General features: G+C 38.0%; 1 protein-coding gene and 1 long non-coding RNA gene across 3 annotated transcripts in view; one reads left to right on the top strand and one right to left on the bottom strand.

Annotated features, from left to right (window-relative positions):
- LOC308065073 overlaps window positions 1–23554 on the top strand; it is a 28016-nt gene extending 4462 nt beyond the window's left edge. Inside the window, exon 2 of the long non-coding RNA XR_013928652.1 lies at window positions 8044–23554. This is a non-coding gene — a long non-coding RNA (uncharacterized lncRNA). The remainder of the gene's footprint in view (window positions 1–8043) is intronic.
- PRKN (parkin RBR E3 ubiquitin protein ligase) overlaps window positions 1–24234 on the bottom strand; it is a 766653-nt gene that overhangs the window by 68825 nt on the left and 673594 nt on the right. The window lies entirely within an intron of this gene.

The raw sequence follows: 24234 nt of genomic DNA, 5'->3' as shown, positions 1-24234 counted from the left end.
TACATTTTAAATGATAAGTCATACATGAAATTTAAAAAATCAGGATCTTAGTTTATTAGTTAGATCAGATTAGTTATTTGAGTAGATCTTTCAGTTGTGATAATAAAAGGTTAGAAAAAAAAAAAAAAAAAAGAAAAGGTTAAAAGAGTAGGAGAGTAATATCCATGCTGGAACCACTTTTGAGTGAGTGAAAGGAAGCTTTTAAGCGCAAGGGAGTGTTTAGGACACTGCAGCAGGAGATACTATCTTTACAATAACAGACTCCCCCATCCCTCTGAGTTATCTGGAGGGTTCAGCCTTCAATTGGTATTAAGTGAGTTCTCAGAAGCACCTGGCTTTTCGCTTTTCGCTGCAGAAACCAAGACTCTTTCTGGTGTTTTTGGAAAAATATTAAATATTTAAAATATTTTAATATGGAGATCTGCATGCTGCTCAGCAGGTCTGAAATCTCAATGCTGCCCTGCATTTCTGGAGCTAGATCTTCGGCTGGTGTAAACTGATATAGATGTTATGTTTTCAGTGAAGCAAAGCCAATTTACATCAACTGGGAACTGAAACTACAGCTGGTAAAGCATTCTTGGATCTTGGATACATAATAAAAAATAATATTAATTCAGCAAATAGTTACTGTAGTAATTAATAACTGAAAAATTTAGTAATTTTTCATCTGACAAGTGGAGAAGAATCTATCTCAGTTCTACACCAAATATGCAACTAGTTTAAAAAAAATTGTCCTTGAAAAAGTCTTCATTTATTTTGCTAAGACTCTTTGAAAAACTGTTTTAAAATGCTCTGCCAAACAAGATCTAGGAAGGTAAATTAAAGCACTAAGTGGTGGATAATTTTTAATACAACTTTTCTTCTTTTTGCTCATGTGTACTTCTCTATGATTATATGGTTGTTGACATTTTCCATGAGACGTGCTGAGGTCAGAGCAAGTGCAGCTTTATGCAATTAAACAGAGAGACCACATGTTATCACCTTCTCATTCAGTCCACAGGAAAATGCAAGTTCCATAACAAGAAGCAATAAAAGAGCGAGCACTAAATCTGAACATGTTTGCAGGCACCAGCAGAATGGACAGACTGGTTTGAACTCATGAGCAAGATGCAAATGTATAAATTTTTTAATTCACTGCATTGAAAGTCAAAAAAGGGACAGTCTCTGTGGCTTGGCAATGTGTAAGCTACTGTGAAAAGTGCATTCTTGCTGAATGGATCAAATCATCAGCAAGACTGAACATCTCTCACGATTAATTATATATATATAAACCAAACGAAGATACAAATGTTTCTGCTTTATCACAGATGCTGCAGCTGCACATTCACAGAACACAGACTTCTTTTAGGACTATGCGCTATTTTAGTTATGTATTTATTTTGCATTTCCAATGGTAGAGTAGAAGTTCTTACCTGATTTTGCATGCACTGGATAATGTGGCATATGCTTTCCTATTATTTGAATGGTTAATGACTTTCTAAATTAGTTTGAAGGCCCAAGGCGAGGAGCGGATGGTTAGATGGTTACTGCATTTGACCAGTCATTAAAGTGTCTTTTGCTGGAAAGAAAACCCTCTAAGACAAAATGATACTTGGGTTTTACATTAGCAGGCTACCCAGCCGCTATCCCAAAGCTTTTATGTAATAAGTAGTTTTTGAATAATTCTGTAAAAATGGGAGGACGAGGTGGGGAATCCTCTTTTCACCTTGTTGCAAGCAGGAGATACATCCTGAAATCCAAACCGTATGCTAAGAACTGCTGTAGGGATGTCTCCAGTAAAAAACAGGGGACAGTCCTATTTTATGTAAGGTAAACCACAGTCACTAAAAAAAATATAAAAAATTTGCAATTTTAATTCAATGTTATAAGCTCAAGATCACAATGCTTTTTTAGTTTTCTTCTCTGCATTCGAAGGAGCCTTCTTCAGTGTGCAACCTGTCAGGTATGAAAAGCCCAAGAAAAGTTGGTACAGGAGACACAATGTACACACTATTAATGTTTCAGGGATTTTATTTCAGACCAGCTTTTGTCTGTGTTGTGGACTGAGTGCTCATTAGCAGCTGGAATACATGATCTAAGCTCCTGGACCTCATCGTTCAGTTTAGTTTCTTCAGGACAAAAGGCCAGCTGATGTGCCCTGAGATCATGCTACGATAGGAATCAAAGTGCAGTGAGTGGAAACAATCAAGAAATTTACTTCAAATGGGGTCTTCTGAAATGAAAACTCTAAGGCCAACACACATTCTGATATTCTGAGGTAATATGAATTTTAAACAACATTATATCCACTCTGAAGTTTGTGATTTTTTAATAGAAATGAGAATTTTCTCCCCTCCTGTTCCTTCCCACCATTATTTATCCTGTCACTTTGTGGAGAGTCTTGAATTGATCAAATATTTAGCTAAATGAAAGAAAGACACTACATTTTTGTATCAGTGTGATATTCTAAACAGTATTTTTTCAAACCTGATATGAAAAAAATAGATTGTGAGAGAAAATTATGAAACTGTTTGCATGAAGCACCCTAAAATCTGAAAGGAAAACAACCTAATTCTTATCTTCTGATTATCTTCTACTTCTTATATTCTGATTATCTTATTTTATGATATCATCATAATCTGAGTATGGATTAAATCTGGGTGTCCACATTGTTTATCATATATATGAGCCAGGGGATGTAAATTATGGTGGTGTGGTTCAGCCTGGCTTTGGGCCGCCCAGTGCTGCCCAGAACACTTGGAGAGCTATGAAGGACTAGCTGGCAGTACATAAACCATCTGCAATTTAGAATTTGAATCTGTTCAGATACATAACTTCCCCATTACTTACTACAACATGATCAATAATAAAACAGATATTGATGCATATATACTGAGATCAAACTCTATTTAGTGTCATCACTCAGCTGCCTAAACTCTACCCAACTTCTGTGCTTAAGGCTTCCAGTTAGCTAGTTCCAGGTCCATCGGTTTAGGCTAGAGTTAGAGATTAGGGCCCTAATCTTCACTATCAATTATGTTCAATTTATTGTCTACTTTCTGTTTCACAGTTGTTATGTGAGACAATGGTATTTCCACTGTTCTGCTAAAATGAGAAAGCTGCAAAGGAGCCCACATTGTTGTGCAGACATCATGTGAAATCACTTGCCCAGGAACTGTGCAAGGTGTGCAGCAATGGCCAACATCAGTTGCTTTGTAAGAGAGAAGAGACTTGTCATCATCCGCTTGCCTGTTCTGTAACCTGTGTATGTTCTGCCTGGTATATTTTGTGTTTTGGCTTCTGATCCCATCTTTTAATCTTAGATTTTTTTTTTTTCAAAGTAACTGCAGATCAAACCTTCCTGATACTAGCATTCTTCTTCAGAGAAAAAGTGAAAGCTTTCTGGCACAGAGGCAGATGTCTTGTTTGAAAGAGCTTGCCATATTATGTGAGCAAGTTCCCTACTTTCTCACACTGTGAATATCTCTTAGTGTTCACCTATCTGTTCACCAGTCCTATTTTTTATGGTTAGTTTATTTTTTTCCTCTCCTACTGCTTGTTAAAACATCAGAGTGCTGCCTGGTCTGTAGTGGCAGTTTCACTGAGGTCCGTGCAGCTCCGCTAACTTTCACCTTCTCAGAATCAGGCACATGACAACTCCTTAAATTCAGGACAAAGAGCTAAAGCTCTGGTTGCACAGCAAAGGCAGCTTACCAGGGTGTATTTAAAACCTTTTCTTTCTCAAGGATGAGTGTGGATGTCATGAGCATGAATTTTACTACTGAAATGTTGATCTCCCAGACCTAAAGCACCTTTGGACTTTTAAGGCGCACAAAAAGCTTTTTCCTCAGACCCCTAAACTACTTTACACATTTCAGATTCTTACTAATTGCTTTTGACAGATAACAGTGGGGAAGTTTTCAGCAGAAATCCTCTATGCCATTTATTCTAGAAAGGGAGGACAGGGATGATTCTGCTTCCTCAGCTATCCAAAAATAAAAAGGCATCACAGACTGTAATTCTTTCTCTCGACCCACCAAAGCACCAGCTCTGCACTGCAGGGTCAAGGCATCCACATCTACAGAGGGGCTATACTTCAAAAATAATCCACACAAAAACTAGATTATCAATCACATACCATTTTAGCTATAGGTATATGATACAGGGATGAACAGCTGTTTGGAAACTTCCTTTTGGCTTGAAACCTTACTATCTACAGCACCACTTGATGCTCCTAGATGGAATCTCTTGGCTGACTCTGAGCCTGGGTGGAGCTGCGCCATCTGAACACATGTGCCTTCTAAATTACTTGGCCAGTATCGTTAAGGGTTCAGTGCCAAGTGACCGTAGGTTTAGACAGGCAGCATACATAATATTGCAAATGCTGGCTCCTTTGTAAAAAATCCTATCCACTCTGACAATGCTGAAAAATTGGCTTTACTTTCCATCTAACGTGTGACTGCACCTGTTGGTTCTTACAGAAATCCTCCTACCCCAGCCAGATCCTCGTAGCAATAAATGACCATTCAAATGGTATTAGGCACGGCAGGTCCTCATTTACTTAGGAAATTTGCCCCCCCCTTCATTAGATATTAGAAAAATAAGTAGGTGTCTTCAAATCTGAAAGGCCTCCAGGGACTCCTCAATACAATTACAAAGTCTCTTTCATTATGTCTGACCTTATTGTGACAAGTCCAATTAAATTAATCAGTTTTTTTCAAAACAGTGCAGTGTGATATCAGCACACCATTTAGGGAGCCACACCTAGCATGCTGTCTACCTGTGTTTGTATTCATACTGACTGGTAAAATCTGGACAACTATCCCATTATGTTTCACTTGTAGATAAGCTGTCCAGAAGAGATGCAAAACTGCCAACAATTCAGAAAATGTTTGACTGCACAGAGTGCTGATGGGAAGAAATCCTGGCCAAATTGCTCATGCAGGCACAGTTCTGGGAATTTTTTGCTCTACAAAATAATTAGCTTATTAAGTCACTCACTGGAAGGCAATCAAATACCAAACCCTAGCTTCCAGTGAGGACACAGCAAAGCTAACTAGTGTGGTTACTATCACTTTGTCACGTAGGTTGTACCTGTCTGTCATGGCTGTATGCAGGTGCAGCTTCTCAGGAAGAAACTTTATGTATGCACGTGTGTGTGTGTTATAGGAACAGGTTAAACATTACACTCTCGTTGTCCACAGGAGTACCTAATCTTACAATATAGAAAAGAACTGCACTGCTAGAAATCCTTCCCCTTTACCTCCCCATCAAAGTCATAGATGCATCCAGCCTTGGGTGATTTACAAACTCAGTCAACTAAGTTGTAGAGAGAAAGCCTGGAGCCTTTGAGTTAGTTCTTCCTGGATATGCAATAAAAGTCACTAATTAATGATGAATAAGATAAATATCTGAGGGACTTATTTAGGAAGAGAACAACTCTGTATTGATGAATATGGTACAAATCCAACCTCTTCAGACAACAGATTTCTTTTTCCTAGGAAACTTAGTGGAGAATGAGACAACAGAAAAGATCTAGGGCTTTCAATCCACAGGCGTATTAATAAAAGTAAAATTACTAAAGAGAAGTCCCTCCCACCCTTCACTATTGAAAGACATGTTTAAAATGGCTGCAAAAAGAGATGGAAACATTGCCGTGTATGAAACTGTTGTGGTCCCTTGCAGGACTGACTGAACGCTGCCACTGACATCGCATAGTGATCAGTTGTGAGTGCTAAACCCAACCCAGAATTACTGTGACTTCACCACACTCTGTCCTGACTCTTACTGGGACATGCCACAGTAACAATGGAATGAACTCCTACTTCGTGGTTGTGTATCACCATCCATCACACACAGCACAGACAAAATCCAGATGTCAACTTATACATTAGTAACTGAAAAACTACTGGGTGAGCTAAGGTGAACTTCAATTTAATAGAAACCAGCATACGTTACCCTAATTAAGCAGTGAGCCACTCAAGGAAGCAAGGAGGTTTCTTAATTAACTTAGATGATGCCAAATAGCTTTTTCCTGAGGAAGAGACAAAAGCATTTAATATTCCAATGCAGTTAATGTTCAGAAATAATTATTCTCTCTCTTTTCAACAATTTCAAGTACAATTTTTAACCAAGTACAGAAAAAAGCAGTTCTGGTTTTGTTTGGGGGGATTTTAAGTCATACTTGTTGACTTAAAAATACATTGTTTACATCCAGAGACACAAAGGCAGTTAAAGGACTTTCAGATATTCCGTTATCCACTTAAAATTCACTAGGAGTTTATTTTCTGCTTATTGGCAGAATTTAAATATTACTGCAATTAAATATATTATTTTTCAACGTATAACAATACAGTTTCAAGCAATTCTCTTCCATTTTGCTAGGCTTTTAGTCACTGCTCAACACCAGTCTTTTAGTACCTTTCAGCAATTCAGGGAACAATGCAGCTAATGTTTTGTACGGTTTTGTTTTCCTGGGGTATCCCCACAGGGAACTCGGTACATGGTCTTTTTCCAATAAGAATTTTTGTTCTGCTGTTTACATCAACAGAAATTTATATATGTGTCAGGGGAAACAAGGTCAGAGAACTGTCCCTCTTGAGGAATGGTAAGCAGTATGGTAGTTATTTATTCCTGCTAAAATGAGCGGCAGCAGCAAAGGAAGATTTTTAGAAGTGGTGAATGTAAAAAAAATCTGTTTAAACACACACACAAACACAGACAAATTTTATGTATGTATGAAAAAACTGTCATCTTTGAAACAGCCACAGTAGAATCATTTCCCAAGGTGTCAATAATTCAAACATCTTTAGCTCATCACCTCAATACTATAAATTTCTATTACGTTCTATAGAAAGGACCCTTAATAGGCAAGTAAAAAACCTGCTTGCTTTCTGTCTGGGCTCTTTGGTTTTGCTCTGAACCAAATAACAATCACCATAAAGACAAACTCACCACCTAGAGAGAGATAATGCAACACGGGACGGCAGCTTCTATAACACCAAAATCATTTAGGAACATAAGACACGTTCAGACTCAGAAGGATTTGTGCTCCTAAAGCTCTTTAACACTTTTAAAACTCTCCCATGGTTTAGGTTTTCTCCTCTCAAAGTTACCCAGGCAATTCCACTCAGTGCAATGGAATAATTTGTGATTCACAGGTCAGTACATGAGATGATATCATACCCTTCAACTCTACATGACAAAAGAACTTCCTTTTTTTCCAAGGGAGAGTTTGTAATTTAAATGCTCAGAACCAGAAATGGGAGTATGGAACCACTGAGGCTTTGAACAAGTTTTTAAATCTTGCAATTCCAGGCTCTCCGTCCATAAAATATGGCAGTAATACTTCTTGCACTATAAAAAAAAATGCACAATAATGAGAGTGCCTGCTCCCTCCTGCCATGGGACAGGTGTCTTACTACCTGGGCCAAGAAAACAGAAAAGGTATCATACCAATGCTTTTGCTCATAATGCCCAACAAATGCATTCTGCAATTCAAATATGCAACGTATACTACAAGTACTGCTTTGGGGGTGTAAAAGCACTGCATTAACTGGCACTTGATCTCACTGTTATTATTTTCCAATTCTAGCAGTGAGAGGCAATTTTAAAAATTTTGGGGGATACACATCTTCTCATATTTGTCTCTTCAGAGTTACTTATACTCATACCAAGTCACATGTGGACTGCACCAGTGGGAAAAGTATTTACTAGCTCCTAACTCAAAGCAGATTCTTAGGTTACTTGAGATGCTGAAGCAATGTAATTGGTCTCACAGTTCATCTCCTGCACCACCTTCAGGAAAAACTACCATCCATATTACGCCCTGGTGGGCACATTGTGTTGGCTTTTGACCTGTCTGCATTGCAGCTGTACCACTCCTAGCAGTCTCATTGATGCATCCCTCAGACAGATTTCTACTTAGGCACAATAAACAATGTGTAACTTAAGATACAAAGCACCACACAAGTGAAAAGAGAGACCTGTTAGCTCAGCAGCTATTGCCAAGGAGCTGGGTATTGGGGTCAGCTCTCTTCATAGCCCTCTTTCTTTTTCTTCCAGAGTGGTAAACACAGCACACTGCCACTGACAAGAAAGAAACTTTTCTGCATGTCCTTTCTGGAAACATCACAGAAGCAGAAGCCTTACGTACACTATGCCATGTGTCTCCCTCCCAGAGCCAGGCGCAACTTCAGGGTAAATACAGTAGCCTTCTAGCACAAAGGAAGTACAGCACTGTACAACAATACTGAATAAAATAGTAAGACTGATAGCTTTGTGTGCCTGCACTGAAACCTTTGGCATTCTGGAAAATCTTCACTGTTGTGAAACCCATTCACTGACTTTGTATTTGTGGTGGGTTGACCCTGGCTGGACACCAGGTGCCCACCAAAGCCACTCTGTCACTGCACTCCTCAGCTGGACGGGGAGAGGGAACGTAACGCCAGGCTGCTGGGCTGGGATCAGGGCAGGGGGAGATGGCTCAGCAGTGACCCTCACGGGTACCCTGACTCGGCCTGGGGGAATTAGTTTAATTTATTCCAATTCAAGTCAGAGTAGAATAATGAGAAATAAAATAAAAACTGAAAAACCACCTCCTCTCACCCCACCTTGTTCCTGGGCTGAGCTTCCCTCCCAGTTTCTCTCCCTGCTCCCCCAGCAGTGCAGGGACACTGGCATGGGGCTGGGGTCAGTCCCTCACACGCTGTCCCTGCCGCTCCTGCCCCCTCAGGGGGAGGCTCCTCACACCCTGCCCTGCTCTGCCCAGTGGTGGGTCCGCCTTGGAGCCGGCTGGCATGGGCTCCATCGGACATGGGGCAGCTTCTGGCGTCTTCTCACAGAAGCCACCCCTGTGCCCCCCGCTACCAACACCTTGCCACGCAAACCCAGCACAGTATTAAATACCAAAATGAACATCACATGCAAGTGTGGTTTTTTTCGCACCATTTAGTTTAGCATTTGTATTAACTTTATCCCCCTAAGTTGTCAGCAAACTCCCAGTAAGAATCAGGGACCTCGTCAAAGTGACTGACTTAAATAGAATTTGTTCTCAGACTGTGTGGGACAAAGCCATGACACAAAATTACCACTATCACAAAGCACTAAATTATTTTTCAGTGACTGAAAGTGAAAATAGCACCTTCTTATTAGTGCATGTATGAAGGTTGCCTAAATCCCCATCTTTACCAGTTATCTCACAGAGCTTGAAGAAGTTGAAACTTTATATCTTGGCTATTCACAAACTTTTGCAGACCAAGGCTCAAGATGACAGAATGGAAGATATTTTGAAATTCAGATGTTTTAAAAATCTCATACTCCTGAATTCAAAATTTTAAAACCAGGAAAAAAGGCTTCATGTTTGTGTTGAAATGAAGCCGTGAAGTAGGAGCAGAAATAATAGCAGGAAATCAGTCGATCAGCAGAAGCTGCTACCTTTCTTTGGGAACTCAATTCAATAACCTGCACCACATCAGTGAATCATCATGCCGCTATTTATTAAATTCTTTTGTAGTCACAAAATCCTATCAAGGGTCTCCTTTCATTTTAAATCTATCTGTCAGGCTTTATTCCTGGTCCCTGCAGACCCCTTCTATGATAATAATGCTGAGAAGTCTACATTAAGTTGGATATAAAGAAAATGGAAAAATCCTTGAAATCAAGCAGAGTTCATCTTTGTTAAACTGCAATAACCTACTGTACACTTCAGCTGAATACTGTTTGTAATATCTTCCCTTGAGTACTGCAGTAGTGTTGGATACTAGTACTTGAGCAAATTGAAGAGAAAATAATGTAGTATTTCTTTTGGCTGTACCTTCTACTGATATGAGGTAGTCTTGTTTATCTTTTTAATTAAGCTTTTTAAAAAGAAACACCACACAAGGAATCTTTGCTGCACTGCCAAATCCAGTATATGGCTACAGGATGTGACACAGAAATTGCACCTATTTGCTCCTGCACTAACACAAAAAACCAGTTCCTGCCCTCCCAGATGTAATGGAGGTGGAGGAATGGTGGTCTCACCCAGAGATCTAGGGCAAGGAATGAGGACTCTTCCAAAAATGGTTTTGTTGGGTTTGTTGGGGGGTTGAAGACATACCAAAACAGAATCCATGCCCTCTTAAGAAAAAATATTTTCCAGACTTAGTTAACGGGGTGGAACAGCTGTTAAAAAGTACCTTCCTACTGTTCTACCTCTATCCCCAAAAGTCCTATTAATTGTATCTGGCCACTTTTCTCCTTTCCTGACTTTTCCTTTCCTTCCCAGGGGAATCCATCCCCAGGGACAGGACTGTGGTCTGCTGCTCTTGGGAAAGGGTAGGCTGGGTCATGGACATGCATGTCTCCACTTTTCCAGTTGATCTTGCTACCTGTAGCAGGTCTTGCATTTCTAGCCTTGTGCATGTTACTGTGATTAATAATCCATAAATAAAGGGAATATTGACAAAGTAGTTAAAATATAAATAAGGGCAGGAACAGTGGCTTTTTTGTTTCCTCAGTTACAGGGCAATACTTTCTTGAAAACAGAAAGTTTAAGCTCTACCTAGTTTAACAAAGAAACTATAAAATCAAACTGAATTGATTCATGACCAAAAGCAAATTTTCCAAGAAAATCCAAAGAAATTGCTGAACTCTCTCTTTATCGTTCAACTAGTAAAACTACACACCTCCAAGGAATCTTTGTGGTTCTTCAAAGACCCTGTAGAAGAAACTAATGCCTGTTGTCATCCTTGCACTGCTATTTGGCAAATAATGGTCAAAGATATTTTCCTATAGGCTGATGTACAGGCAAGGGAGAAAATGCCATACTACATTAATCCTCTGGGGAGCTACAGTAGGTTCTTATGGGAATTCAACCACAAAAACAGTGATGAACATTGGGTGACTATCTGTAACTGTTAAATAATGTAAGCAGAATGGGATGACTTGAATGCCTAATGCTGAAGGAAGTATGTTTACTTGATAGATTCAAGAAATTTTCCAAGATCATTTCATCCTTGTGAAATTCTTCACTCTGCGTGACTGCTGAAAACTACTGCTTTGAGTAGAACAGCCAAGTTCTCAAGAAAAAAGCTGAAGGCTTTGCATTCATGGATCTGAAGCTTTCACTCATTCAAGCTGAGCCCCATCATTGTAATAGTCTACCTGTTTCACAGCTTGCAAATGATCAGACTGGGTAAAACCTTGTTGCAGGATTCTCCTTGCATATGACAATTTGGTGTACATATTTCAAATAAGTTACATAAACTATGCTAAATCATTCAAAACAATTGCCCAACATATTTTCACTCTATTTATATGATTCCAGGAGCAAGAGTTCTTTGCAGAGAAGAAAGCTCAGCTTTAGTGTATGCTACAATTTTTGCAGTTCTTGTACAAATGATGCCACAGACAAATCTGAATCCAAAAAAGAATATAAACACATGAAATGGAGAAGAAAAAAATGCCAGAAAGCATCTACATGAACACTGTGCTTGTACATGAGCAAAAGTGCACTTTTGAAGCAGAACTCCTAGACACCTTCACCTACCATGCTTTGGTTGACATTGTGTCATGGTCTGGAGCATGAACTTGACTCTTTTTCTGATGAAACTGAACTGCAATATGTACTCCAAGAGCTCACTTAACGCCATATGCTGCTAGTGGGCGTTATGTCTGTAGGATGGATTAGACCTAACCTGAGGTAGAACTCCTAAAATGTTAACAGTGTGGTCACTGAGTCTTTAGCACCAACTATCGCACTCTGCAGATCCATTACTGCAACTCCATTTGCTAATGCATATACAAACTTAGTATACTGACAGGACTGCAAACTATAAAGAAGTCAAGCCACTAACATTTTGAAGAGATACTGACCTCAAATTGGTGTGTGTTGTGGTCTGCAGATTAAACCTAAGTTTTGTGTACACACAAAAATTTGATTACAGAATCCGCAAATTGAAATTACTTCAGATTGAGTCATAATGCTGCCACCTGAAGTATAGATGTGAGCTGCAAGTCTGGATCCACATTTCTGTCTTGGAGTTATATCTGCTCTTTCAAATATTTCCAGTCCCACAGGAAATGAGGAATACAATCTTGACCCCAGTTAATCTAATGAGAGTTTTGCTGCTGACATCAGTGGAGCAGGGGTTTCATAACGCATTTCAACACAATCATTTTAGACCATTTTACAAAGCTCCTATTAGAATTGAGTTGAACTAAATCAAAACACAACACACAGTTATTTAAGAACACACCAGACATTATTTTTAGAAATTCTCCTAAATAACAAACTAGCTACCTGCTTAAGATTATGATCTAAAGGTCTAAGTGTCTGCTTCACGAACATTTGAATGCTCAGTACACTGAAATGTCAGAACAGTCACACATCCTGGTGTCTCGTGCACCTCAAGTAAGAATACCAGGTATATTCAAGTAAGAGTATCAGGCACAATCATACAAGTTCCGCATCTGAAAGGAATATTTGCAAACTTCAGGTCAGCTACTGATGGCAAAACACAGTTCACATTGCCTCCCACCAATGTACAACTGGACTCTGAAAAAGTCGCTTTAGAATGTGAACTCTCACTACTTGCATTCATACACATTACTATTCCTACAAGCAAAGAAGCTGAAATAATATTTTAAAACACCCTTCTCTTATGCCCTGAGGTAACATGGTATAATATAATGCCAAGCTGCTAAATCCAATATCATTGATGGATTAACCTCCCAACATTAATAACTACAGGTAATAAGAAAAACACTTTCATTTATAAAGGGCTATTAATAATCTAGCAAAAAACTGAAGATATTTTATATATGCCGTATAAATATGCAAAAATGACACTCTACAGGCTGCAAACAGAAATTTCTAGGGGAAAAAAAAAAGCTCTTTTGTCCTATACTTTGCAATAAAACATCTTTTAAATCACAGAAATCTCTGGCCTACAGGTGTTGGACCTAGATGGGTCAAGGAACCATCCTATCACCATGAGGTCATTGGTTCAGTTCTAATGAAACCATTATCATCTGATTTTCGCTCAGAAGGTTGTGTGAAATGAACTGCTACTCTGTTTAGTTTCCAGAGGACAAGGGTTCACATTGCAACCACCAGCTTTAGCTCGCAGCACAGTGACAAAAAAACCCACCCAAAATCCCCCCCCAAACCCAAACAGCTTTGTGCTGCTTTTCTCATCCTAGAGATGGTCTTCAGGTCAAAGCACTAGCTTATTGACATGGGGCAGCCTTCTATTTTGTGCATTACTCATGCTTTCCATAAAACACCACTTTACAGTGTTTACAACAGTTGTAACTAGCTCATCAAGGAGAAACAAATTAAGAGACAATAACTCATTACCTTTAAATAAGATTATTTTAAAGGGGACTAGGACTCACTTGTAATTTATATTGAAAGAAAGACAAGTTCCACAGATGTCAGCTCTATCCCTACTATGAAATACAATTTAAAAACTCACTATGAAAAAAGAATATTTGACTCAAATTCTATTCCTTATTGACTCTGTTATTTATAACAAGACGGCTTCTAAGAAGTACAGAAATGACCAGATGGAATCATAGATGTTAGTATCCACTCTTGTTCATGAACATCAACATCTAAATCATCATGAAAAGCAAAGCATACTCTTTACTAACTAAAACCTTGCCCCTAAACAATTTACTATGTTTTGTTAGAAATGAGCAACTCAGATTACATCATAACTTGTATTCTTCCCTTAATTTTTTTCCTTTCCTGAAAGCAGAGAATCCATCAAAAGATCCCTATCAGTAGATTATTTCACAACAAGGAACTCTATTGCTTCCCAGTATGTAGAGACTAATATAAACACCACAGGTCTCAGTACTGTATTTTTATATTAGGATGACAACATAGTTTCTTTAAATTTATTAATTCAAATGGGTATGCCCTGAATTTGTCTCTAGAACAAGAGTTAATTTAGTATTATTCTTTAGTGACAGGCTAGTGAAAGATATTAGGTACTCTCATCTAGTTCCACTCTTTTCTTCCAATGAGAAAATTGCCTTATGAAAAGAGTACTTGTTTCACAACTTAACTAGCTTTCTTCCTTTATAATAATTACAGTTTCAGTCTTATATGTATATTTTATTTTCTCTATTTTATATCTGGTTTACTGTCTCTCTGTATATTTAGAAGCCACTTGAAAAAAATTCTTATTGCTCTAGTATGATTTTGTTGTCTCTCTTGCATTATTATCCATAAGAATCACATTTTTTTTTTACTTCCTTCAGGTTACCTTTAACAGAACAGCAGTTTCGTTTGTGATTCATTTGTGATCAAAGACCAAAGGTTGGAGTCTACATCTTTGTATAAAAAGGTGCATCTGATGAAATTCCGTTCCTCTGCTGTTCACCTAACTTTCCTTCCCTAAGCTAATGTTGATAGCAGTATTAATCTCTGCACGTAGTCACACAGCATTGACTTTCTGCCTAAGCGCATCTGAACAATCTTTTCCTACAGTATTTCTGGGGAGCAAAGTTTTCATCAAATTAATATATATGCATGCTTCTTCATGTCTTTGTCCCTAGTTTGTTAGGGGATGACAGAATTTATTTTTAGCCTGTGCTTCTGCTTATCCCACATCTCTGTCCATTTTCCTGAAAAAAAGTATGGATAAGTATACCTTCACCCACAGAAACACATGAAGTGTGAGCAACTCACAGAATTACTGTAATTATACTACCAAATAATGATTCTTTTCTGGGCTATAAATACGTCAGGGAAACTCAGATGTAAAAGAGAAGAAAGTGGTCTGACAAAGCCTTTTTTGTTAGTGGAAATGCCAGTAAACAACACTGATTTAATACAGAAGTATTTTAAAACAATTCTTTATACTAATAGAAGGAACATATAACTAATCTTTACTCTTTGAAAGTGTAGGATCTAAAAGTCTATTAATAATACTCCTTAGGTAACTTTTGATTTTCCATGTTAAAATGTGAGGAACATCAAAAAGACGTGCAGTTAAGGCTCCAGAATAGTAAGCTGCATTTGGATGTAAATATAAGTGGAACAAGATGAGTTGCAACTTTTTAGTCCATGTTATAATTTAAGCCAATTGGCTGAAAGTTTTAATATTGTAATACATACTAAAACTTCCAATAAGTAAAACTTTTTCCTGTCATCTTCTTGATGTTTCACCATGGCATTCCATGTTAGCTTTCCACAACGTGTTTTCTATAAAGCCTCTTCTATTTTACATATTTTGTCTATTATGCTGTATGTTTTGGGTTTGTATATGGGATGAATAAATATTTTAACTTTAACCCTCTGCACTATTTCAAGTGATGCTCTAAGACAGAGCCATCTCATTCAGCTGAATTGCTCCCTGTGAATGTTCAGTCATATCAACTGCCTCGAATGGAAAAAAAACCCAAATGACTGTTGCTTACTGCTGTCAAAGGTTTAGGAGACCACAGAGCTACTGGTGACAACAGCTATAATAGGAAATAGCAATAGTGATCCTGGTTCTAATCCTCCTGGTGAGTTATCAACAAACTTGTTCACTGAGTTGCTACCAACTACATCAGTAAATGACATTTGAAGGAATTGCTTGCATGATGGAGCTGCTTGGTCTTTCCAAGAGAAACTTCATGACAAGGAACGGCCCAAGGGAAGGGTGTTCATGCTGGTATTTTGAGTCCAAGGTTGAGTTAGAAACGCAAATAGGCTCTTCAGTTCAAGGTGTTTGCTTCATGGGTGAGTGTCAGTTGTATAGCAATGGGATGAGCAGTAACAGCGAGTGGTCTGGCTTGCATTCTCCTAGGCACCTCACAGACACAAAATATAAAGGCAGTTCCTTGCTCCAGAAAGCTTAATGCAGTATCAAGCATGGGCTCCCACAGTGCCATTTTTGAAAACTGTATTCCAGATTGTATCTACACTGTAAGGGGCTTTAATATGAATTCACCTTTTAAAAGAGCAGGACATTATATATACTTTTTCTACACAGGCCTGAAAGCATATTATTCAAATTAATTAAACTTTAGTGCCTAAAGAGTCCTTGACTACAGGACAGACCGACAAGCTTGAATAAAGCCAATTGCCAAACACCTCAGGCTGCTCTGTAAACACAGGTCTTTAAGAGATAATAACATAAGGACTAGTGTGAATATAACAAGCAGAAAGTGTTCTATTTGGGTATTACTTTTGAATTTCCAAAGGGTTTTGAACAATTCCTGTGAATTTATTCAGGGCTGCCCAATGTGTAACTAATTTGGAATCCAGTAATAGTAAAATTTACCTAAATGCTTTAGCACCAGAGGCCACCTGATTAGCTTTGAATTAAAAGTATTTCTTTGAAAAGCTTGGAAACATGATTTAAGTGTAGACTAATAGTTCAAAAATCAGGTTGTTCACAAAAGTACCTGATCAGTCATTAATAAAAAGCCATAATCAAAGTGGACAATATTCTTTTAGGCTATACCACAGCATAATGCTAACTTCCTAATTAAAAATAAATTAAATGCTGAAGACTGTACTAAGTCATATCCAGAATAACAAAGCCTTTTTTCAACAGGCAAGAACTTTTTTCAGTTCTCTTCAGAAGCTCCTTAAAGAACTGGTGCCTGATGAGTAGACAATTATCAAAAAATCTTCAGAAACAAACTTGTATAGTTTCCCCTGGACTCCTAACATTTCTTGTTGATTGAAGTTAATTACTTGCATGACCTCCTGCAAGCCAAAAAGCAATTTTACTTCTACATAGGGATTCAATAAACCTGCGCTTTTCCTGACCACAGAAAATGGGAATCTGGTTAAGTTCATAAGATGCAAAAAAAAGTAGATTCCAGAAAGCTCTGTGAAAGAGTTTCTCACATATAAATAATTAAAGCATTAAGGAGTGCAAGTTCTCATCACTGACATTTGCTTTCATTTAGCCTTTTAGGAGCAGAGAATATTTCCTTTACAGAAAAATTAGAACTGGGTTGTGAAAACTTTCAGAAGACCCAGAGTGGTTGTTAGTTGCCCACCCCTTTGCTCTATGGGAGCTGTACTACTGTGTGACAATGTTGACAGCTGGAGTGTTTTCCCAGTTTCATAGAGGGTGACAATTGCAAGAAACAAATATTCAGGGAAATCCAAGCAAGTTTACAGTGACATAGTGGTTTAATTATCTTCATTTTACATTTCACTATGTCATGATACAGTGTGTCCCAGCTGGAAGGAAAGATGCGGTTCTAAAAGATGAAGTACAAACTCCATAGTTAGTTCAGTGGGTATCTAATATATGGGCCTCTCTAAATGACAGGGGCTTCTCCAAGTTATTCTGTGACCTATAGCACTGTCCAGAATATCCATGGAACTGCAGGCTGTGACTGTACCCTTAACAAGCTCTTCCTTTCTTAAGATGAGATTTACAAAGAGTTTCTTTAAGACAGTTTACAGCTGTTCTCTGTATACCTGTAGCAGGCTGCCAGCCTGAAAGAGTAATGCTTTATTAGTACACAAAGACAGGTCATCTAACAATAGAAAAATAGCCCAAGGATACTCTCTGCAATCTTCTGATTGACTCAGATTGCACTAGAGGTCAAATACCTACTATTAACCATTAGCAGTTGGAGTTTCATTAATCTTCTTACCTTAGAAACCACAGGCAACTCCCCTGGAATACAGTAACATTAGCAATTTACATTTCTTTTATCATGGTTTAAAGTATTCTGGCTGTGACTGCCATTCCTGATGGCTGATTTGTTTCTGAGTGATGTTACATTAAAGGCTAACATTTATTACTCCAAATTTTTGCCTCTCCAGAGAAGGAGGGAACCAATATTGAGATTTTTTTCTGGGTTCCTTAATTATTAATTCTTTCTGTATAATCTTTTATACTCAGAGGTTTTTGCTATTGCTGTAAACTTTCATTTATTTATCTGATAAACTAATAGCTGTGATTTTCCAACTTGCAAAGTTCTTATGTGTAGCATTTCTGCAGCATGTATAGCGAAGTAGTATTGTTTGCACAGTTAAAATAGCAAAATCTCTGAATTCCCAAGTAAGAATCCAATAGCACTGTTAGCTTAGTCAGCTTGTCAAGTCTCTATATTTTAAAATGTATACTGAAGATTCAGTTATGATCACTAAATTAACTGTTGATAGAAAGATGGTTATAGATAATGCTTTCTACAGGTAGCATCAGTTATTACCTTGTGGACAGACAGTATCTATCTTTATAGATAGCTAAAGATATCTGCTTTCCTCCTCTCTGAATTTTTCCCTGCTTCCCCACTCCAATAATTCATTAAGCAGCTTCTGTGAATCATTCATTCGTCTTTTAATTTAATTTCCTATATTAGAATGAAGATGAGAAAACATTTGCAAACCACTCTCCTAATTTTTCTGAGTCTCTTCAGGAGCTCTGATTCAAAATGAACCATCATAATTTACCAGGGACCATTATATAAGCAAGAAAAAGTCAAAATACAGAAGCATGTCAAAGGTCCTCCTCAGGGCATTTCCCAGTTGTTCTACATTGCCCAAATACTGCGAAGCAGTGAAAAGTTGAGGATCTGGTTCTTAGATATTAATAAAATGATCTAAAATATTTCTGTATCTGACATGACAGTTAAAACATTTGCCAGGGTAAATCCCCTAGGAAACCTGTCCTGTACAGTGTAAGTCTTGAAACAAAAGGAAACAACTAAGCAGAAATCAAACTAACCTAGATAATTGGAATAAAATGTTACTGTAACCCTCGTTCCCTTCACTCCCTCTTTTATGGTCACCACTTCCCTTCATCATGCCACTTCTGAAGTTTCAGCTCTGAGACAAGGATATAACTTTTCCATGGTATTATTGATGCAGAAGCAGCAGGTAAAATGCTGACAATTCCAGTACAGTAAGTATAGAACTGCATGTTGGAATTATGACTACGCTACTCCAACATCTGCACAGTGACAGTGGCCCAATGCTGCTCAATCCTCTGCTAAACCACCCTGTCTCTCTGTGAACTCAGTCCAGTTCAAATTCTGTGCAATGAAACTGAAGTTCTACCAGTGAGACATATATTTGTACCTATGTAAATGTTGGTAAGATTAGATAAAGTCTTTAACAAGAATCTATCAATCCATCCCCTGTGCTTTTTATCAGACTGATTTTTTTTTAGGTTTTTTTGACTGTTAAGAGCTTTATAATCTTTTACTAATGAGAGCAGACAGTCTGATGCTACTTCTGATAAGAGATCTCTGTTTCGATTACGTACGTTCATTGAACAATCATTTAGGCTGGTTGAATCTAATGTTCGCTTTATCATGCTGTTTTATCTGAATGAGGAAAAGAATTACCACAATATGATGTGAGTGAGCATGTGTTCAGATACTTCTTGTAAGTAAGGCTGATTAGAAGTTGCTGTGAACAAATGTAAACCAACAGCTTCAAATAGTTAAAACTCTTCTTACGAGGCCTTGAAGAAACCATAACCTTAGGAAAAGTTGACATGGGTAAGAGCTACTGTGTAATTCTGGCAGCTGTGCTCCCATCTCATCCCTGTTTCTGGCTTTGAGGTAAATGTTTTTTCAAATGCTATGGAGTGACTGGGGTAGGCAGAAAACTAAAAGAGCAAGAACAGGAAGCATGAACAGTTAACGCTGTGTGACACAAACTATGCAAAACCAGAGAGCATTCTTCAAATAACAAGTACAAATTGCCAGATGCATTAGAGAGACACTTCTGCAATTTGGAAGACTTAACAATTTTTAGTATTATAACTTTCCTCTTTGTGGTGTAAAACAGACTTCAGAAAAAAATATATTTAACTACTTAGCTCTCACAATAGGTTTTATTTCCTTGACTACTAGATATAAAGTGTAAGGTTCTGATATATTAACTCACGAACAGACTGAGACACCATTATTTCAACACTAGTAATACTGCAGGATATTACTAAATTTATTCTGTAATAATGGTGATTCTTGTTCAAATGCACAGGTTTCAATTTGTTGCCCTGCATGAGATTTAGAAAAGAGCAACCTAATGACTGTTGCTGTTTTCTGTCTCTAGATGCTGTGATCATACACTGCAGTCAGGTTAATTGTCTTTGCCCATGAAACATAAGATATGGTCATACTCAGTTACCTTCATCATTTGGAGATATCAATGAAGAAAAATGTTTTAGTACCAAAACCATTAAGTATTCATCCACTTTTTAACAAAAGCAAACTCTTAATGAAATAAGAATAACAACTGGTTAAAAATTGAACAATGTTTTCTTTTTTTTTTGTTTTATCATTGAAGCTGACATTTTTCAGGAGAGAGAGGTTTCTAATCTCGGTCAGCTATGTCAGCAGAACGGTACCAAAGATAATTTCAAATTTGAAAGATCTCAGCAATTCTAGCAAAGAGACAGTTTGGGCCACCTTCACATACTGAATGGCATTCTGTAACGGAAATAGGTCTGTTGGAGTCAATACAGTTCCTGTTATTGCATGTTAACAATAACATTAAAAAAATTATTTTAGTAATGTCAACGAACCCCATTCACAAGGACATACATACTGCACCAGCCACTGAACAAAGGCAAAACCTGCCAAACATGAAACACTCTTAAGTAAAAGGATGACTCAAGTTGTCATCACTTAAATAATGCTATCATAGTCTAACTCTTGGGAATATAATTACCTTTTTGAAAACACTCATCAGTACCTACTTATGTCGCATTAAGCCCATGTAAATTTTCTTGAAGGCCCTGAAGTAAAGTAGTAGTATGTAAAAACACTTGAAAGCCATGGTGTCTCAAACTTTTGAGGTCACAGACCACCACGGGCCCTCAAAATATCCTGTATATTTTCAGTTTCGAGGGGCAAGCAGTAGAACGGCATTTCTTGTGACTCTGAAGACCAGTTACAGTAACTACCAACTTCCTTGTGTACCACAGTCCACTCTTCGGAAATCAGTGAACTGATTTGTTCTAGCTGGTCAGTAACACTGACATTCTACAACTGATTTTTAATAGCTTGAGCTATGCTTTCTTTATTATATCATAGCAACTTAAAAAAATTCTTACTTATTTAAAGGAGTGACATAGAAGTCTACTGCATGGCTTTTTGGGATTCTGGAAACTAAATAATTTTCTACAGAAGGCCTCCTCCTCATCCCCAAGATACATTAAAATTACTAGATTTCTTTGTTCTTAATACCTCAGTGCCACTTAATTTGTCTTCCCCATGGGTATGCAACTTTTAATGGTCTTTTACTCTGTCCTTCACCTTGTAATATTATTTGCTTTCCATGATAGGTTTTTAGTGAATTCAGAAGAAAAAAGAAAAGGCTGATGTTATCATCTCTCTGACCCAACAATCTGTTAAAAATCGGTTAGACAATCCATTACACCACACCATATGTTTCACAAAAGTGGGTGTTTAACACTTGTGCCAAATTTCTCCAAAAATATTTAGAATAGTCCCCATCCAGTCGACTAATGTGAACCAAACAGGTTTTATTTCCTAATAGATTTTACCCAACAATGTGATGAATACCTCTTCCAAACAAAAATGCAGGGGCTGTAGTCCCTAGCATGTGAAGGGCCTTCAAATATTACTAATGTAGTTTTTGTTTATAACTCTGTGCCAGACTGGCTTTGTTGATATGTTCCTAGCTATCTTAAGATCCTATTATCTCTTCTCATGCTTATCCTTTCAACAGAGACACTTGCTGAGAACATTATAGTTGAGGGAGAGAATAAGCTATTTTTCTGTTCAAGCCATCTGTCTGTTTTAACAAATTCAGCATGGTCTCTCTCATTTGCTCCTCTGTTAAGTTTCTTAAACACCTTTGGGATATTTACTGGACAGACAGAACTGCCTGAAAGGGGCTTTTTTTGGATGGGGTTTCTCTGGGAGATTATGGAGCCTGCTGAAACCACAGAGGAAATAGCTTTTCCATTGGATTTTACTTTATGACATGACAGAAGCCAAACCCCTTTTCCACATGCTGAATAGGGAAAGCAAACCTAGTAGGAATGAGTTCTATTCACCAGAAATTTGGTTCAGCTCCACCAACACTATTTGTGGATTTGGCATAGGCTAGGCACGTAGACTTGTGGATTCTCTTTTTAGAGGCAATATTCACAAAATCAAGAAAGCACAAGAGGTCACGACAAGGAGACAGCAGTTCCCTCTTCTGCCTGAGGAGCCTTCACTCCTGCCTGAGGAGTGTTCACTCATCTCTCAGAGGAAATGCCCTGGACACCACTGCATGTTTGAAGAAGTCCTTTTCAAAGTACTTCAAAGACCATCAGATGAACAGTGTTAGCTAAGTGATACCTACCTCCTGGAAGGAAGGGAAGTTGCAATTCCTCTTCCTCCTTTGTTGATTTGACTTAAATCTACCCCAAGATTTCTGTTGCTTTGTTTATAACAGAAATATTTCTTGCTACAAAAGTGAACTGTAGAGGAATGAAGCTGGGTTAATTAACATTGATAATATACAGCTGTGGGCTGGCTTCAGGGGCAGTGGGTTGGCTGATGTAGATAAGATGCAGCTATGGCTGGTTCCTGTTAAGTGGTTAAATAGCTCCAAGGGGAATGGTCAATGAGGAGAGATCTGGGAAGGGAGCAGGGGCAAGGAGATAGCAACAGAGGTGAGAAGCAGAGGGACTAGCCAGAAGTGTATGAAGAAACAGCATGAACAGCAAATGGATTTTTAAGACCTTGTGGGGGATTGGTGGCTGTGCCGGGGCAAGGTGTGCTAACTACTTATTGAAGTTAATTTGGAATGTGATGGAAAAAGACCTTGTTGCAGCTGGCTAGTTTTGAGGGTGCTGTGACAGTGAACCATACTGTTTTGGTCCAAATATAACAATTTTATGGATATTAGGTTTTTTTTTCCTTTGGTGACTCAGAAGTCTCTCTTTTGTTAGATGGCTGAATGAAGAGATTGGTCATTGATGTGGGCTCTTTCCTGATCAGGGGAATCATCAGCAGAGAAAGGAACAAGAAATTGATCTAGACTCAGAATCCACTTCAGAAAAATGATCTATCCTTGACTGTCCTCGGTGATACAAGTACCAACCTCTATTGATTAGATTTCTCTTATGCAAACTGATCACCTTGATTTCAAAGCAAAAAATGGCAATATTCCTGAATAGCAAAAGAAGCAAAGGCCTATAAAGGATAGAGTAGAGTTTCTATTGCATTTTAAGTACAGTAGTATTTAAAGCAGTTATTTTGTTCTTTATGCAAACAGGAATATATTCCTATCAAGGACTGAGAGACAGTGAAAATCATTCATTGCTATATGTGCCACAATAAGAAATATTATCACAAAAATGAAAAATAATCTCCCTCAAATGGGAAATAATCTTAGTAATATCAACAGCATTCTCAGTAATCTCAATCTTTTTAGTTTCAGTGATCCATCTTTCACAGAAAAGTAATGAACCTTCTGATCACTATTCCTTTAAAAATTTCACAGAAGTGCTATGAGATTAGCCGTTAGAGGAAACAAAGGATAAACTATGTTAACAGGGCACAGTCTTTGGGGGAACACTAATTTCTAGGAGCTCCTAAAACCACTCACATTTACTAGTGTCATCAGTTGCCGCCCTGCTCTGAAAATAAATATATACAATTTTTTCCTGGATTGTGTTTGCTTAAAATACTCTGATTTTATTGCTTAGTGGCAGTGCCACTGAGTTACAGATACCTTTTGATCACGGGTCAAGATGAGAAACAACAGTGCAAGCAGTGAGTTGCAAAGTTACTATGTGGTTCGAGCTGCAGCCGGGTTGCTTTCTGAAGAAAAAATTGCCAACTAGCAGGAAAAATGTTAGACTGAGAAAACAATGTCTCAGTTTTGTGGAGACAGCTCCTGCAGTGGTGTTCATTTTTATCATGAGTTGGACTTAGTCGCACTCTAAGCTTTCAGCTGCAGCACAGGGAAGACATTTTTTAATTCACTTGCTCTTTCTCATATGCACATCCCCCTGCCCCCCCCAATGTCACATTAATAATTCTCCAATATTAAATCTCATATTAAATCTCATATTAATAGTAATTTGCTCACATACTCTTAACTTACTCAATGTCCAGCTACCAATCCAAATTATGGGTTCTCAAATAAGGTTTAACATGCAGGTATCCTTTAATGATCTGGACATGTGCAGTGTTGTAAGTGTGGCTGGTGGGGAGATTCACTGTTCAAAAGCTAGCATTTTCAGAAGAGCATTTTACCATTATTTCAATAAGAACTTACATACAATGAATGAGGACAAAATGTACATATGCTACTACATTTATTGT

The sequence above is a fragment of the Falco punctatus genome, assembly GCF_963210335.1.
Source record: "Falco punctatus genome assembly, chromosome: 5".
Taxonomy (NCBI): Eukaryota; Metazoa; Chordata; class Aves; order Falconiformes; family Falconidae; genus Falco; species Falco punctatus.
The sequence above is the reverse complement of the archived record's forward strand: the minus strand, read 5'-3'. Positions and strand labels throughout refer to the sequence as shown.